Below are 14005 nucleotides of genomic sequence, written 5' to 3' on the forward strand. Positions count from 1 at the left end.
TATTAAGGTTGTGTCAACTGTGTATGCTCAGAAGAGACTGACGCAGACAGAAAAGCTCCTCTGAAACCCGAGTTGTTTCAGGGTTTTCCCACCTGCTGAAAAGAGGGGAAGTCGTGACTGCAGGCGTGACAGGTCTCTCACTGACACCAGGACATTCTGCAGGAGCTTGGCATGTCACTGGTGTTGCTCCTGACAACCACTGTAAACATTACAGTATAGCTTAAACCCCCTTTTTAGAGCCTTCTGTAATTATGCACAAGGCACAAGGAACATGCACAATACAGAACACCGCTCCAGTGCAGGGAACACAGAGACACAGACACACACCAGGGCCAATGAACTTACGAGCGTGTCTTTGGACTGTGGGAGGAAACCCATGTTGAAGCAGTGAGGATATAAACTCTCCATGTAGACAGCACCCCAGGTCTAGAACTGGAACCTGAGAGGAAGCAAAGCTGACCACTGCACCAGCATACAGGCACACACCCCTACAAGCATAAATCTGCTGAGCAGTCAACAGCAGCCACTGGGGGGTGCTCCTGAGAGCAGACACTGGGAAACACCCAGCCCTGGGGAAGAGGCAGCCCTGTGTCTGTGGGGAACTGAGAGCTTTCCCTGTGAGAGGACTGATCAATACTCCCAGAGGGCTCAGAGAGGCGAGCATCGTGGGCCCACACCCAGGAACTCATGGCTCAATTTTAAGATTTAGGACATCAGATTCCTTGTAACAATAACATCTATTTGGTTTTATGTTTTTTTTTTTTTTTTTCGTTCTAGTGCTGAACAGCTGAGCTGGTTTTCATACAGATCTTTCAGTGAAATGACAGACATCCCCCTTTAGATTCACTATGTCCGGGACAATGTTCTACAGTATGACGGCTCACTCTCAGTTTCTCTCTCTCTCCCCAGCCTGTGGCTGGTTGTCACACACACACACCTGAGGACTCCTGTCTCTACTGTTGTCACACACACACACCTGAGGACTCCTGTCTCTCCTGTTGTCAGGTGTGTCATACCCACACCTGAGGACTCCTGTCTCTTCTGTGTCACACACACACATCTGAGGACTCCTGTCTCTACTGTTGTCACACACACACCTGAGGACTCCTGTCTCTCCTGTTGACACACACACACCTGAGGACTCCTGTCTCTCCTGTTGTTACACACACCTGAGGACTCCTGTCTCTCCTGTTGTTACACACACCTGAGAACTCCTGTCTCCTGTTTCTTCTGTCTCTTGTCTCTCTAGCCTGCGGCCAGGTGCCCCTGAGTCCCAGTGTCCTGCAGGGAGACTCTGCCCAGGAGGGGTCCTGGCCCTGGCAGGCCAGCCTGCACTTTGATGGTCTATACTGGTGTGGAGGCTCACTGATCAACAGATCCAAGAGGGACATCGTCGATACAGCTATCATTTAGGAGGATTTTCTGGTCACCAGAGATCTGCATGGAGTACTGGCACACAGAAGGCCATGATGGATGGCCTAATACTTTTATTCATTTATCTTTTTTTTAAATTGTATAATGTTAGCATGCCCAAAGGGGTTGGGCAGCCAGTTGACCTTGGAGCCTTTTGACCTTGGTTTTTTTTCTCCTTACTGTCACGCCCCCTGCAGCCAGAGGGCGCTCCTACTCTGGCCTGTCCCTAGTTTCCTGTGCTTTGCTGCCTGTGAGTGCTTGTTATTTTTCCTTTCTTTTACTGAATGTGAAATACTCCAATATTTCCCTCTACACTTCTGGTATGTTTGAGAGTGTGTATGTGATATGAATGAAGTGTGAATGATACTTACCCTTTTGTTGTTTTTTGCTAAAATCACTGCAGTGTTTTCCCCAGTGGAGTATTGTATTGTATTGATCAAGATCGCCACCAGTCACCTTTCCTGTTTGTAGTATCACACAAATGATCTTAAAGGGAAAAGTGACTGGTGAGCCATCTATAAATAACCGATGTAAGGTTAGGTGTTTTGTTTACGTGAATATATCACAGTTGCATTTTTTGGGATGGTTAAATACTTTATTTTGAGCAAACTGCCCCTCTCTGTTAAGAAAATGTGAGCGAGTCCCTTTAAGAGGATGGTCCTGAGAAGAGGAGCTATAAAAGGGACTGGAGAGCTCAGTATGGAAGGTGAGTATGGAAGTATGGAAGGTGTGGAGAGTACTTCTCTGAGGGTTTTTTTTTTTGTTATCCCTATTTTGATGGCAATACATCCAGGTTTGTTTGCATCTGAAGACTGCTGTGTGGGAGTTTCTTTTCTTTTGAGCCAAACCTGGTCACTCGGCCGGTGACACTGTCCTTCCGGTGTCTCTCTCTCTGGGGATATATATTTCCAGGTCTCTGATTCTCCTTCGCTCATCATTGACGTTCAGATGTTCTGAGACCCTCCTAGCACCAGGTCTCCCCACGTCCGCTGCCTGAGGGTATTGGTTTCTATACGACTCCTGAACTGCTGAGCCCGGGCTAACCCCCGTTCTGCAGCTACGCATAGGGTCTTTTTCCGCTCTCCTGCCATTCCACGGTTCTTCCCTTCCGACATCCGTGACACTAAGGAGTTTTTGGTTCCTCTCCTCTGTTGTCTTCTGGCCTTTTCTCTTTCAGTATTCTCAACATGTATGGTCATTTGGCTTTGTTAAGCTCCTTGGGGCAACCTCGTTGTGCAAGGCGCTATATAAAAATACATTGAGTGGGGGCTGGCCGCTGCATCATGCTTCAATGGGTAAAGAAATAGGAAATATCTTCTCTGTATGTACTGAGATATTAAAAATGTAACAAGTAGGATTGGTTGTAGTCCTCCTGTCTCGTGTTCTAATTGGCTCTCAGTATGATGAGTTGAATAAACAGGGGCAGAGTTGAGGTCAGTCTTTACACCCTGCAACACCACTAGTCAGTGGTCACAATGATGACCCTGACATCCGATGAGTTCCTGTCTTGTGTTCTTATTGTCTGTCAGTATATTGAGTTTGATGAATAGGGGCTGAGTTTATTTCACACTGTGCGACATTGGTGAGGAGTCAGTTTGACAATGATGACTTTGAGAATGGACGGGTACAGCCACTGTGGGGCTGCAGGGCTGGAGAGTTGAGGTTCTGGAACTGAAAGATGAAGAAAGACAGCACTTTTGGCTTTGGTACAGATGCTGTGGGAAACACTGGCTACAGCAAGCCCTACTACACTGAAGAATAATCAAATGAATTTCTCTTTCTGTCCAGGAGCAGCTAGGAGACCAGTCAGTGGACAGTGTTCTGACACATCTGGGCTCTATTGCTTGCAATGAGCAGCCCCCCTGTCTGCATCCACTGACTTCACCCTACCCATCGGTCTGGCAGATGTCAACTGCTCCTTCCACACTGGTAATCAGCTGCTGGGTCACTGGCTGGGGAAACATGACTGAAGGGAGAGGATTGTCTCATACTTGTGTCCATCCATATAATGAAGGCTTCATATAACCCTTCTCTCTTTCACAGTCAGAGATGAACCTCAGTTCAATCCCCTTCAGCATCCCCTGTCTCTGACTCTGTCTCCTGTGGGCACTGATCTCTGCCAGCAGACAGGGGGTCAGAGGTGACACAAGTCACTCTTGTCGTCTGTCTCCTGGTCACTTTCCATCAGCTCCCACACAGCACACTGCTGCAGCACACTCTCACTCCACAGCTGTACCACTGGGTCCTTCAGGGCTCTACAGCAGGTCTCCACCTGTCCCTGCGTCACACACCTGTGAGCCCATGAGCCCTCAGTCCTGAGTGTCTGAGACCCTGAGGAGAGGCGGAGATGGGGCTCTGAAGCAGGAGGAGTGAGACCTCAGACCTCAGGACTCCACACAGGGGTGGAGCAGTGGCACTGTGGCTAAGGATCTGTGTCTGTGGCAAGAAGGTTACCGGTTCAAATCCTGCGGCTGGCAGAGGAATCCTACTCCGTTGGGCCCCTGAGCAAGGCCCTTAACCCAAGCTGCTCTAGGGGTGCTGTACAATGGCTGACCCTGCGCTCTGACCCCCAGCTCCTCTCCCTGTCTGTGTGTCTCATGGAGTGCAAGCTGGGGTCTGTGAAAAGACAAATTCCTAATGCAAGAGATTGTATATGGCCAATGAAGTGATCTTATCTTATCTCCACACTGTAGAGCTGCTGGGAGTCACTGACTGAGGGAAGGACACTGACCTGGACATGTCAGGGATCCAGACCCTACAGCAGGTCTCTCTGCCCATTACTGAGACTGAAGCTTGAGGCAATCAGACCTTAAAAATGTCTATAAACAAAGAGTGGTAACAAATTCAATGATCTGTGTTGGACAAAAGAACATTTCATCCTGTGGGGTAATTGTAGACAAGCATGACACTAAGATGCTATACCATCCATACCATAAGCTGCTATACCATTGTGTACACGTGGAATATAAGACTACAACATCTTTTCAATTTGTATTAACCCCTCTCTCTCAGTGCAGTGTTAATGTACTGGAGTGTCCAGTCAGTGTGTGTGTATTAACCCCTCTTTCTCAGTGCAGTGTTAATGTACTGGAGTGTACAGTTAGTCAATGTTCTGTGCAGTTACAACAAGTTATTTCATAACTTATTAACCTCCAGAGCCTCTGATGGAGAAACATGCCTATAGAAAGTCTACACACCCTTTCCAATGTGAATTTCTGTTCTGTTACACTACCTCTTTGCACAGTAGAGAAAAACTATGAGGTAAAAAGTAACACATTTTGTGGCCTAACAGCCTGGAGTCGAGACACATTGAATCTGAATTTGTTTGACCTTTATTTACACATTGTAGCAAAACACCTTCAAGTGGAAAACAAACACTCATTCTGAGATTTAATTCCGAATGGGAATCTAGAAAAATAGGTTGGAGAAGTGTTCACACCCCTTAGAGCAACTGGAAATTAGTGTCACTACTACTTTACTCTAATTAATGTAAACACTAGCCTTCTGAATCACACAATAAACTAACTAACCTCCAGCTGGGTTCACCTGTCATGATTCTGATGATTCAGAATGAACTCCAGTAGGTCTCCTCTGCTGGGCAGTGGATCTCCCAGTAAAAAGACAACTATGGGCAACAGCACCTCCAGGATAAAGCTGTGAAAAGGCACAGAGCAGGAGATGGTTCTAAAACACTTTTTGTATAAATAATGGAAAAATAAATGATGATTTCAGGCTGTAAAGTGACAAGATGTGTGACTTTGGAAAGAGTGTGTGGATTCTCTGTAGGCACTGTACCAGCAGAACTACAGGTGAACACTGAAACACAGATTCCTCTGAACACACCACAGCGTATAAGAGTTTCCTGATCGTCTGAGCCATTAGACCACATTTTTGTGCAGAAAAACCTTTGAGCTAACTCACGCAATGTAATTATTCTGTCTGTGTAAAAATGTACAGAATTTATGCAAATTGTACTTGATTCTTTAGAATGTAGAAGAGTGAGATCAAGGTAACAGGGATGTCAGGTACATCCCAGTACAAATATAGTAAAAACACACTCCTCTCTCACTGTGTCTCCTCTCCTGAGTGTGTGTGTTACTGAGGGTTTCTCTGTTATGGGTGATATGGGGGCACTGTGGTTAACATTTCTGCCTCAAAGTACTGTACTAGGGCCTTGGGTTCGATGCTGGACCTTGAGTGTGATCTGTGTGGAGTGTGTTTGTCCTCCCTATGTTTCCAAAGGGCTCTGTTCCACTGTACTGGGACTGTAGGTCCTGTGGTAACAGGACTGTTGTACTGTACTGGGATTGTAGGTCCTATTGTAACAGGGTTGTTGTACTATACTGGTACTGTAGCTCCTATTGTAACAGGACTGTTGTACTGTACTGGGACTGTAGCTCCTATTGTAACAGACTGTTGTACTGTACTGGGAATGTTGCTCCTATTGTAACAGACTGTTGTACTGTACTGGGACTAGAGCTCCTATTGTAACAGGGTTGTTGTACTGTACTGGGAATGTAGCTCCTATTGTAACAGACTGTTGTACTGGTCATTCATCCAGCCTCCCTTACATAGTCAGTTTAATTAACGGCAAAATACTGCTCATTCAAACCTCCCACAAGGCAACTGGAATTGTCACTGAGCAAAACATTGTGTTTTCTCTCTTCTCTTTTCAGCATGTAATAAAACGATTACTTGTTCCTTTGTAACAGGACTGTTCTACTGAACTGGGACTGTAGCTCCTCTTGTAACAGACTGTTGTACTGTACTGGGACTGTAGATCCTATTGTAACAGGAGCACTGGACTGGGACTGTAGCCCCTATTGTAACAGGACTGTTCTACTGTACTGGGATTTTAGCCCCTATTGTAACAGGAGTACTGTACAGGGACTGTAGCTCCTATTGTAACATGGTTGTTGTACTATACTAGTACTGCAGCCCCTATTGTAACAGGATTGTTGTACTATACTGGGACTGTAGCTCCTATTGTAACTGGACTGTTGTACTGTACTGGGACTGTAGATCCTATTGTAACAGACTGTTGTACTGTACTGGGACTGTAGCTCCTATTGTAACAGGAGTGTGCTACTGTACTGGGACTGTAACTCCTATTGTAACAGGACTGTTCTACTGTACTGGGACTGTAGCTCCTATTGTAACAGACTGTTCTACTGTACTGGGACTGTAGCCCCTATTGTAACAGGAGTACTGTACAGGGACTGTAGCTCCTATTGTAAGAGGACTGTTGTACGTACTGGTACTGTAGCTCCTATTGTAACAGAATGTTTGTACTGTACTGGGACTGTAGCCCCTATTGTAACAGGACTGGTCTACTGTACTGGGACTGTAGCTCCTATTGTAACAGGACTGTTCTACTGTACTGGGACTGTAGCTCCTATTGTAACAGGCTTGTTGTACTGTACTGGGACTTAAGATTCTACTGCAGGACTGTTGACTCAAGGAATCACATGGGAAGAGAAATCAGGCTTTCAAGTTACCTGGACATAAAATGCTGGAAGATCTTCATATTTATATAGATGTGCTGTGAGATGGAACAGAAGACAACCTATGTATGCTCAGTTTTGACCCTTAGATGGACATAAAAAGAAGAACAGAGAATTTCAAAGAGCTGTGTGCTTCACTATCATCAGCTCCTGTAATGTCATTTATCTGAACTGTTTTTTTTACATCTTTCTCAATGCAACCAGTCACTGAAGATTGCTCCTTAGCTACAGTACGTCTGGCCTCAAAAACATTTTTTGGACAGTTTTACTGGGTGTTTTGACATTTTTTTCATTTATCAAATTGTAGAAAAAAACCTGTCAGATCTGTAAAGGGGCTGTCATCTTCTCGAACATCCCAGAAAATAAGCCGTCAGCCTCCGGGGCCTCTGTACCTGCAGAACGACATCCCAGTGAAAAACACATTCCTCCGCCACCCCACAGCAGCTCAGAGCTCAGAGGCTTCCAGTGCCGGCAAACCACATTGTTGCACAGAAAAACAACTAGAAGCTCTCAGCTGAATTCCATGCTGTACAATTGGGTTTATTTAGTCAGAATTTATACTTAGTTTGATACCATAAAATCCCAAACAGTAAGATCCTGGCGAAAAGTAAGTGTATTACAACTGTAACATCATAATAAAAGCTCACTCCTCGCTGATTGTGTCTCCTGTCCTGTGGTGTGTGTTTATTACTGAGGGAGTCTCTGTGATCTCCTCTCTCTCTCACTGTGTCTCCTGTCCTGCTGTGTGTGGTTATTACTGAGGGAGTCTCTGTGATCTCCTCTCTCTCTCACTGTGTCTCCTGTCCTGCTGTGTGTTTATTACTGAGGGATTCTCTGTTAGGGTTGGCATGATGGTACCATCGTTGGAATTACAGTATCACAGCACTGGGGTGTTGGGTTAAATTCCTGAGGATTTATCAGCATGGAGTTTGCATAGGATTCCTCTGGCTGCTCCAGTTTCCTCTCACAGTCCAAAGACATGCTGGTAGGATTTAGGCTTCTGAGGAAAATTGGCCCTGGTGTGAGCGCGTGTGTGTTTGTGTCTGTCTGCGCCCTGTGATGGGCTGGCCCTCTTCCCCGATTCTCAGAAATACTCAGGAAAACACACAGGATCCTTCCTCCCTCGTCGGCATATCCCTTGTGTAGGGTTTGGGCATTTACTGGGACAATTATTAATCACAAAATGATTCTTTTGATGGCCTTAGAATCCAACCAGGCGATATAACTCAAACAACGCACACACACAGGTACTAATACACGAGGATACATTTATTAATACATAGAATATGCATGTAAACCTAACAGATCTTATCGAGAGGGTTATCAGAATACAAAAGGTATATATTCAGTCAGTTACGAAGAGTTACATATATCAAGAGGACATACGTTCAGTATATCATTCATTCAGACCGTTTCATAAATGAACTTGGTTATAACTTCTACATTGGATACTCAAAACAAGTACATAACTCTTAGGAATTAAATTGATATCAACTGGTTGGGATAACAATTGAATTCTCGAGCAGTAATGCAGTGAAGTTGAATACTCATCCAATCTCTGGGGATTCAGATCTCCTGCGGACTCAAAGAAACAGTTGCAGGCTGTTGCTGTCCAATCCGCGCTCTCTGGTTCCGTGCCAGGCTGTGCTGTGCGGCTTGCGACGGTGCGCTGCTGATGCTCACTGACCGGCTAGTTAGTGTTGGCTTTAACTAGCAAAGTTTGTGCACAGGAGAAAAGATGACTGTGGGTCCCAGCAAGTCAGGAAGAGGACCGGTTCGTTCCTGATGAAGCGCTAGTTCTGAATAGTGATTCAGCTGTCCACAGTTCCGACCTGTTCACGAGGCTTGCTGCTGATGCTAACCTCGGGTGGATCGTCTGGTTACTCTCTGGCAACCTCCGCTCTAGACTCTTAGAACAGAGGAAAGTTCTGGCACTCGGACACACTTGCTGTTCCGTGGTTGTCCGGGCTGAGTCTCAGGATGGTCAGGAGGCGCGCTGCGAGAATGTCCTGCCCTTGGGAGCCTTCTGCTCCTGGGCCGTCCTGCCCTGGAATTCTCCTTTGAATTCCCTTTAGAATTGTCCACAGAAGTCCACAGAATTCCCTCAGGCCCTCTGTGTTGCCTCTTTTTACCTGGAGGAACTTCAGCTCATTCATTGGCTGAAAGTTCCATGGGCATCAGAGTCCCACGTGGGTTACTCGGCCCTACCAGTCCCTGATTGGTTGATCAAGGTGAGATATGAGTTACTTACTCCTGACACTTAGGAATGCAGTCCAGATGTCCATCTGGCACTCCCTAGACAGATAGGCGCCAATGGATGACCATTGATCATGATAGCCAGGCTTAGCTAAGTGCATCCCCCTTTGGGAGCTGTCCCTTATCAAAAGAAAACATCTTTAAATCAGCCTGCATGAATAGCTTCTCTGTGGCTGCACCACAGAGATGAAGAGAGAGATGAGGCCTCATTTGGGAAAGCACAGAAACACTTAATTCTGCCTTATTAATAAGCCTCGCCGCTACACTTGTAACAATCTGTGTATGAGCGACCTGGGCTGAAAAACAAGGCAGTGATAGACGCAAAAATAAGAACTGAGAATGTGGTGTCACTGTCATCAGTGCTGCCTGGGCTTCAGGGCAGAATCAGATCAAGCGCTGCAAGCTTGGTTCCCAGCATTGTCGAAGAAAACTCAGTCTTCACTCAGGTTAGGAGATTGTCAAGCAGAGATCTTTAATTCAATCAGCTGAAGGGGAGCATATCACAGAGGAGGTGTTTCCCCTAGCACTCAAGACATGCTCACTGGACTGAAGTGACACTTTCCTTTTTATACATTAATTGTAGGCAAGACTTTAACATATCAAAGGAACGTACAGGGAAAGGGACAGTGTCAGAAGTCAAACAAACAGGACAGGAAGATGCCATTCGGCATCCTGCAATCTGTTTCATTTCTCTCTGGTTGAATGGGTGTGAGGAATCACAGGCTTTAGTTTGCAACTAAGACAATGGTTTTACAGTAGGTGAGAACAGAAAACCTTTCCTGCGCATAGTCACTGTCTTGACCTTTTCACTCAGTCTTCCACAGCATGGATAATAATGATGTGCTGGGGCCAGTAAAGTGGGATCATGGGGGAAAATATGTCTTTATATTAATGAAACGTGTCATAGGACACTGCATGAACTGACACTCTATAGCAGCTTCTTCCTGCACTTTTTGCAGTCTGCAAAAAATAACATTTATAGATGTAACACCTGTGATGTAGCTTAGTGTTAGTCTGAATCCTTGTTTGCACTGTGACTCCATCTTGTCTCCCTGCAGCCAATCAGTCAAGATCTTTCCATGCCTGACAGGAGCCTCACCAATCTGATTTCAAACAGTTCTACTGGGTATTGGAGTGTTTTCTCACCTATCGAGATGTTGTAAACGAATCCTTCCAGGTCTGAAAGGTGAGGTCTACTTATTTAACACCCCAGAAAATAACCTGTGGACCTCCAGGGCTTCTCTGTCTGCAGAACTACATCCCAGTGAAAACCACATTCCTCCGATACACCACACCAAATTAGAGGTCAGACACTTTCTATGCTGTCAGACCACATTTTTGCACAGAAAAACAATACTCTACAGGCAAATTTCACACTGCAAATCTTGAGCATGTTTAAAAAAGTACAGAATTGATCTCTGTTGCAATGCACCACCCACCATGACAGTGACAGAGGGGGAGGGCAGGGGGGTGTTACACACCTGGACTCTGCTTGACAGAGAAAGAAACAGGACAGAGAGTCACAGACAGAGCAGGGCTTGGAGGTCTACCCCTGTGGAGCTGGGCAGGACAGTGTCATCAGCATGGCCCACCAGGAGGCTGAGCAGAGCCTGCAGAGTCTCAGGGGCAGGGGAGGACAAGGGACAGGCAGGCTGAAGCAGGGTCCTGATGCAGGACAGGAGTGCAGGCTGGACACAGGGGAGGATCTTTGTCTGGACACAGGGCAGGATTGCTGTCTGGACACAGGAGAGGATGGCTGTCTGGACACAGCAGAGGACTGCAGGCTGGACACAGGGCAGGATTGCTGTCTGGACACAGGAGAGGATGGCTGTCTGGACACAGGGGAGGATTGCAGGCTGGACACAGGGCAGGACTGCTGTCTGGACACAGCAGAGGATTGCAGGCTGGACACAGGGCAGGATTGTTGTCTGGACACAGGGGAGGATTGCAGGCTGGACACAGGGGAGGAATGTCAATCTCAGTTCTCAAATCCAGACTGAAGACCTATTACTTCAGCCTAGCCTACTCACACCTTACATTATAGCCTGCTGCCGCCATGGCTGCTGGTGCTGCTGTACAGGCCATTGTGTGTCTCTGTGTTGGCCCACCAGGCAGATACATCTGTTCTGACCAGACTATCCTATTCTCCTCCCCACATGTCCGGATGGCGCCCAGGCTGGGCACCATCTGAGCTGGATGCTGCATCACTGCCATGGATCCGAGAAGTACATCGTGGACATAGCTATCGTTTAGGAGGATTTACTGGTCGACAGAGATCTGCATGGAGTACTGACACACAGAAGACATGATGGCTGGATTGATACCCTCATTCATTTATTTCCTTCTTTTTAAATTCTATTATGTTAGCATGCCCAAAGGGGTTGGGCAGCCAGTTGACATTGGACCCCTAGAGGACTTTTTTTCCTTACTAAGGAGTTTTTGGTTCCTCTCCTCCGTTGTCTTCTGGTCTTTTCTGTTCTGTATTCACAACATGTAGGGTCACTTGCATTGTTAAGCGCTTTGGGGCAACCTTGTTGTGAAAGGTGCTATATAAAAATGAATTGAATGCTCACTACACCGAGCAGGAGCTCCTCTCTACAGCCAGGATCTCATCACACCTTCCCTCCTCAGTCCTCAGTGCAGGGCAGCAGGAGGGTGGAGACACAGCCTGCAGCCACTACAGCTCCCAGACGCCCCACAGTGGGGAGGATGAGGCACTGCTAATTGTAACTCCATAAATCTCAAAAAGTAAGATCCTGGTAAAAGGTAAGTGTAGTAAATCATTATAGGATTATAATAAGAGCATACTCCTCTCTCTCACTGTGTCTCCTGTCCTGTTGTGTGTGTTTATTAATTGAGGGATTCTCTGTGATCTCCTCTCTCTCACTGTGTCTCCTGTCCTGTTGCGTGTGTTTATTAATTGAGGGATTCTCTGTGATCTCCTCTCTCTCATTGTGTCTCCTGTCCTGTTGCGTGTGTTTATTAATTGAGGGATTCTCTGTGATCTCCTCTCTCTCTCTCATTGTGTCCCCTGTCCTGTTGTGTGTGTTTATTACTGATGGATTCTCTGTTGTCTGTCTTCAGTCCAGTTGTGTGTTTTTAAAACTAAGGGGTTCTGTTGTGTGTTTATAATTGAGGGATTCCCTGTTATATCCTTCCTCACTGTGTCTCTTGCACTGTTGTGTTTATTACTGAGAGTTTATCTTTCCTCTCTCTCAAGGTGTCGCCTGATTTTTTGTGTGAATATTACTGAGGGACAATAAGTGATCTCCTAGTATGTGTGATTTTTACTGAGGGTCTCTCTGTAGGGCAGAGACACAGTTGCATAGTTACACAGTGGTTACCCCATTTATCTCCAACACTGGGGACCTGCACTCAATTCCTGGCGTACTACAGTATCTGGGTGGTGTTTTAATGATCCACTCTTGCTGGTGTGGTTTTCCTCAAGGTGCACTGGTTTCCTCTCACAGTCCACACGTGCTGGTAGTCTTAGGGCCTTCTAGGAAATTTGATCTTGGTGGGAGTCGCCCAGTTATCGACTGGCATCCCAGCGAGGGCGTACCCTGCCCTGCCCACATTGCTTTCTGGGATAGGCTCCATTCACCTGCAACCCTTTCACCTTTACGTTCACCAGTAACGATGAGAGGGCCTATGGGGATAAGGTCAGGACCCTGGTGTAGTAGGGCCTTGACAATGACCTCTCCCTCAGCGTCAGCAAAACCAAAGAGCTGGTTGTGAATTTTAGACAGCAGGGTGGGGACCACACCCCTATTCACATCGATGGGGTGGCTGTAGAGATGGTCCGCAGCTTCAGGTTCCTGGGTACCTTTGTTACTGATGATAACGGGGTCCCAGCGTGTAACTGGAGCTACAGAGAAGGCGCAACAGCACCTTTACTTCCTCAGACAGTTGAAAAATATTGATCTATCTGCAGGTATTCTTACTCCAGTCTGCAGGTGCTCTGTTGAGAGTGTGGCATCACCTGTGGGATCACAGTGTGGTCTGGCAGCAGCTCGTTGTCTGACCGGATGGCATTACAGGGGGTGATCGGGTCAGCCCAGTCCATCACTGGAGCACAGCTCCCCGCTATTGTGGACGTTTTTACAACCCACTGTCTCAGGAAGGCTAGAAGTATCGCTAAGGATACCAGTCATCCTGGTTCCTCATTTTCTCCCCCTGATCTCTGGTCACCAAGACATGAACCTCCAGATTCAGAGACAATGTCTTCCCACAAGCTGTCAGATTATGAAATGCTACCCCTACCACTGATTCACACTGATGTTTCTTTTAACCCCAGATTCCTGAGCTTTAGGACCATCTTGGTGGGAGCAATTGTGTTAAAGGCCAAGCTGTAATCTATTAACATCATCCTAACACGGGTGGCCTATCTTCTAGGATAGTATGGAGTGCTAAAGATATGGCATCATCAACAGACCTATCTGAGCGGAAAGCGAACTGAAGTGGGTCAAGGGAGTCTGGGACAGTGCCGTTTACAGTATATAAGACAACACTAGTCTTTCCAGGCAACATCAGCACTGAAGCGAGTGTCACTTGGTGGTAGTTGCTCAAACAAGTTATCTTTGTCTCATCGGACAGTGGCACAATTGAGATTTCCTTGAATGACTCTGGTACAGCTGACAGGGACAGAGCGAGGTTAAAAGTGTCTGCATACACGGGAGATAGCTGGTCTCCACAGGTTTTAAGGACACGAGGGGAGACACCACATGGGCCAGCTGGTTAATGGGTTTTCACTCTCTTTAAGGTTTTACGCCCCTCATGTTTAGACAGCTGTAACACAAAGTCTCCTGGTTCACTGGGAGCCCTGACAGCAG

This window comes from Lepisosteus platostomus, chromosome 6 (assembly GCF_059453375.1).
Source record: "Lepisosteus platostomus isolate fLepPlt1 chromosome 6, fLepPlt1.hap1, whole genome shotgun sequence".
In the NCBI taxonomy this organism is placed as follows: Eukaryota; Metazoa; Chordata; class Actinopteri; order Semionotiformes; family Lepisosteidae; genus Lepisosteus; species Lepisosteus platostomus.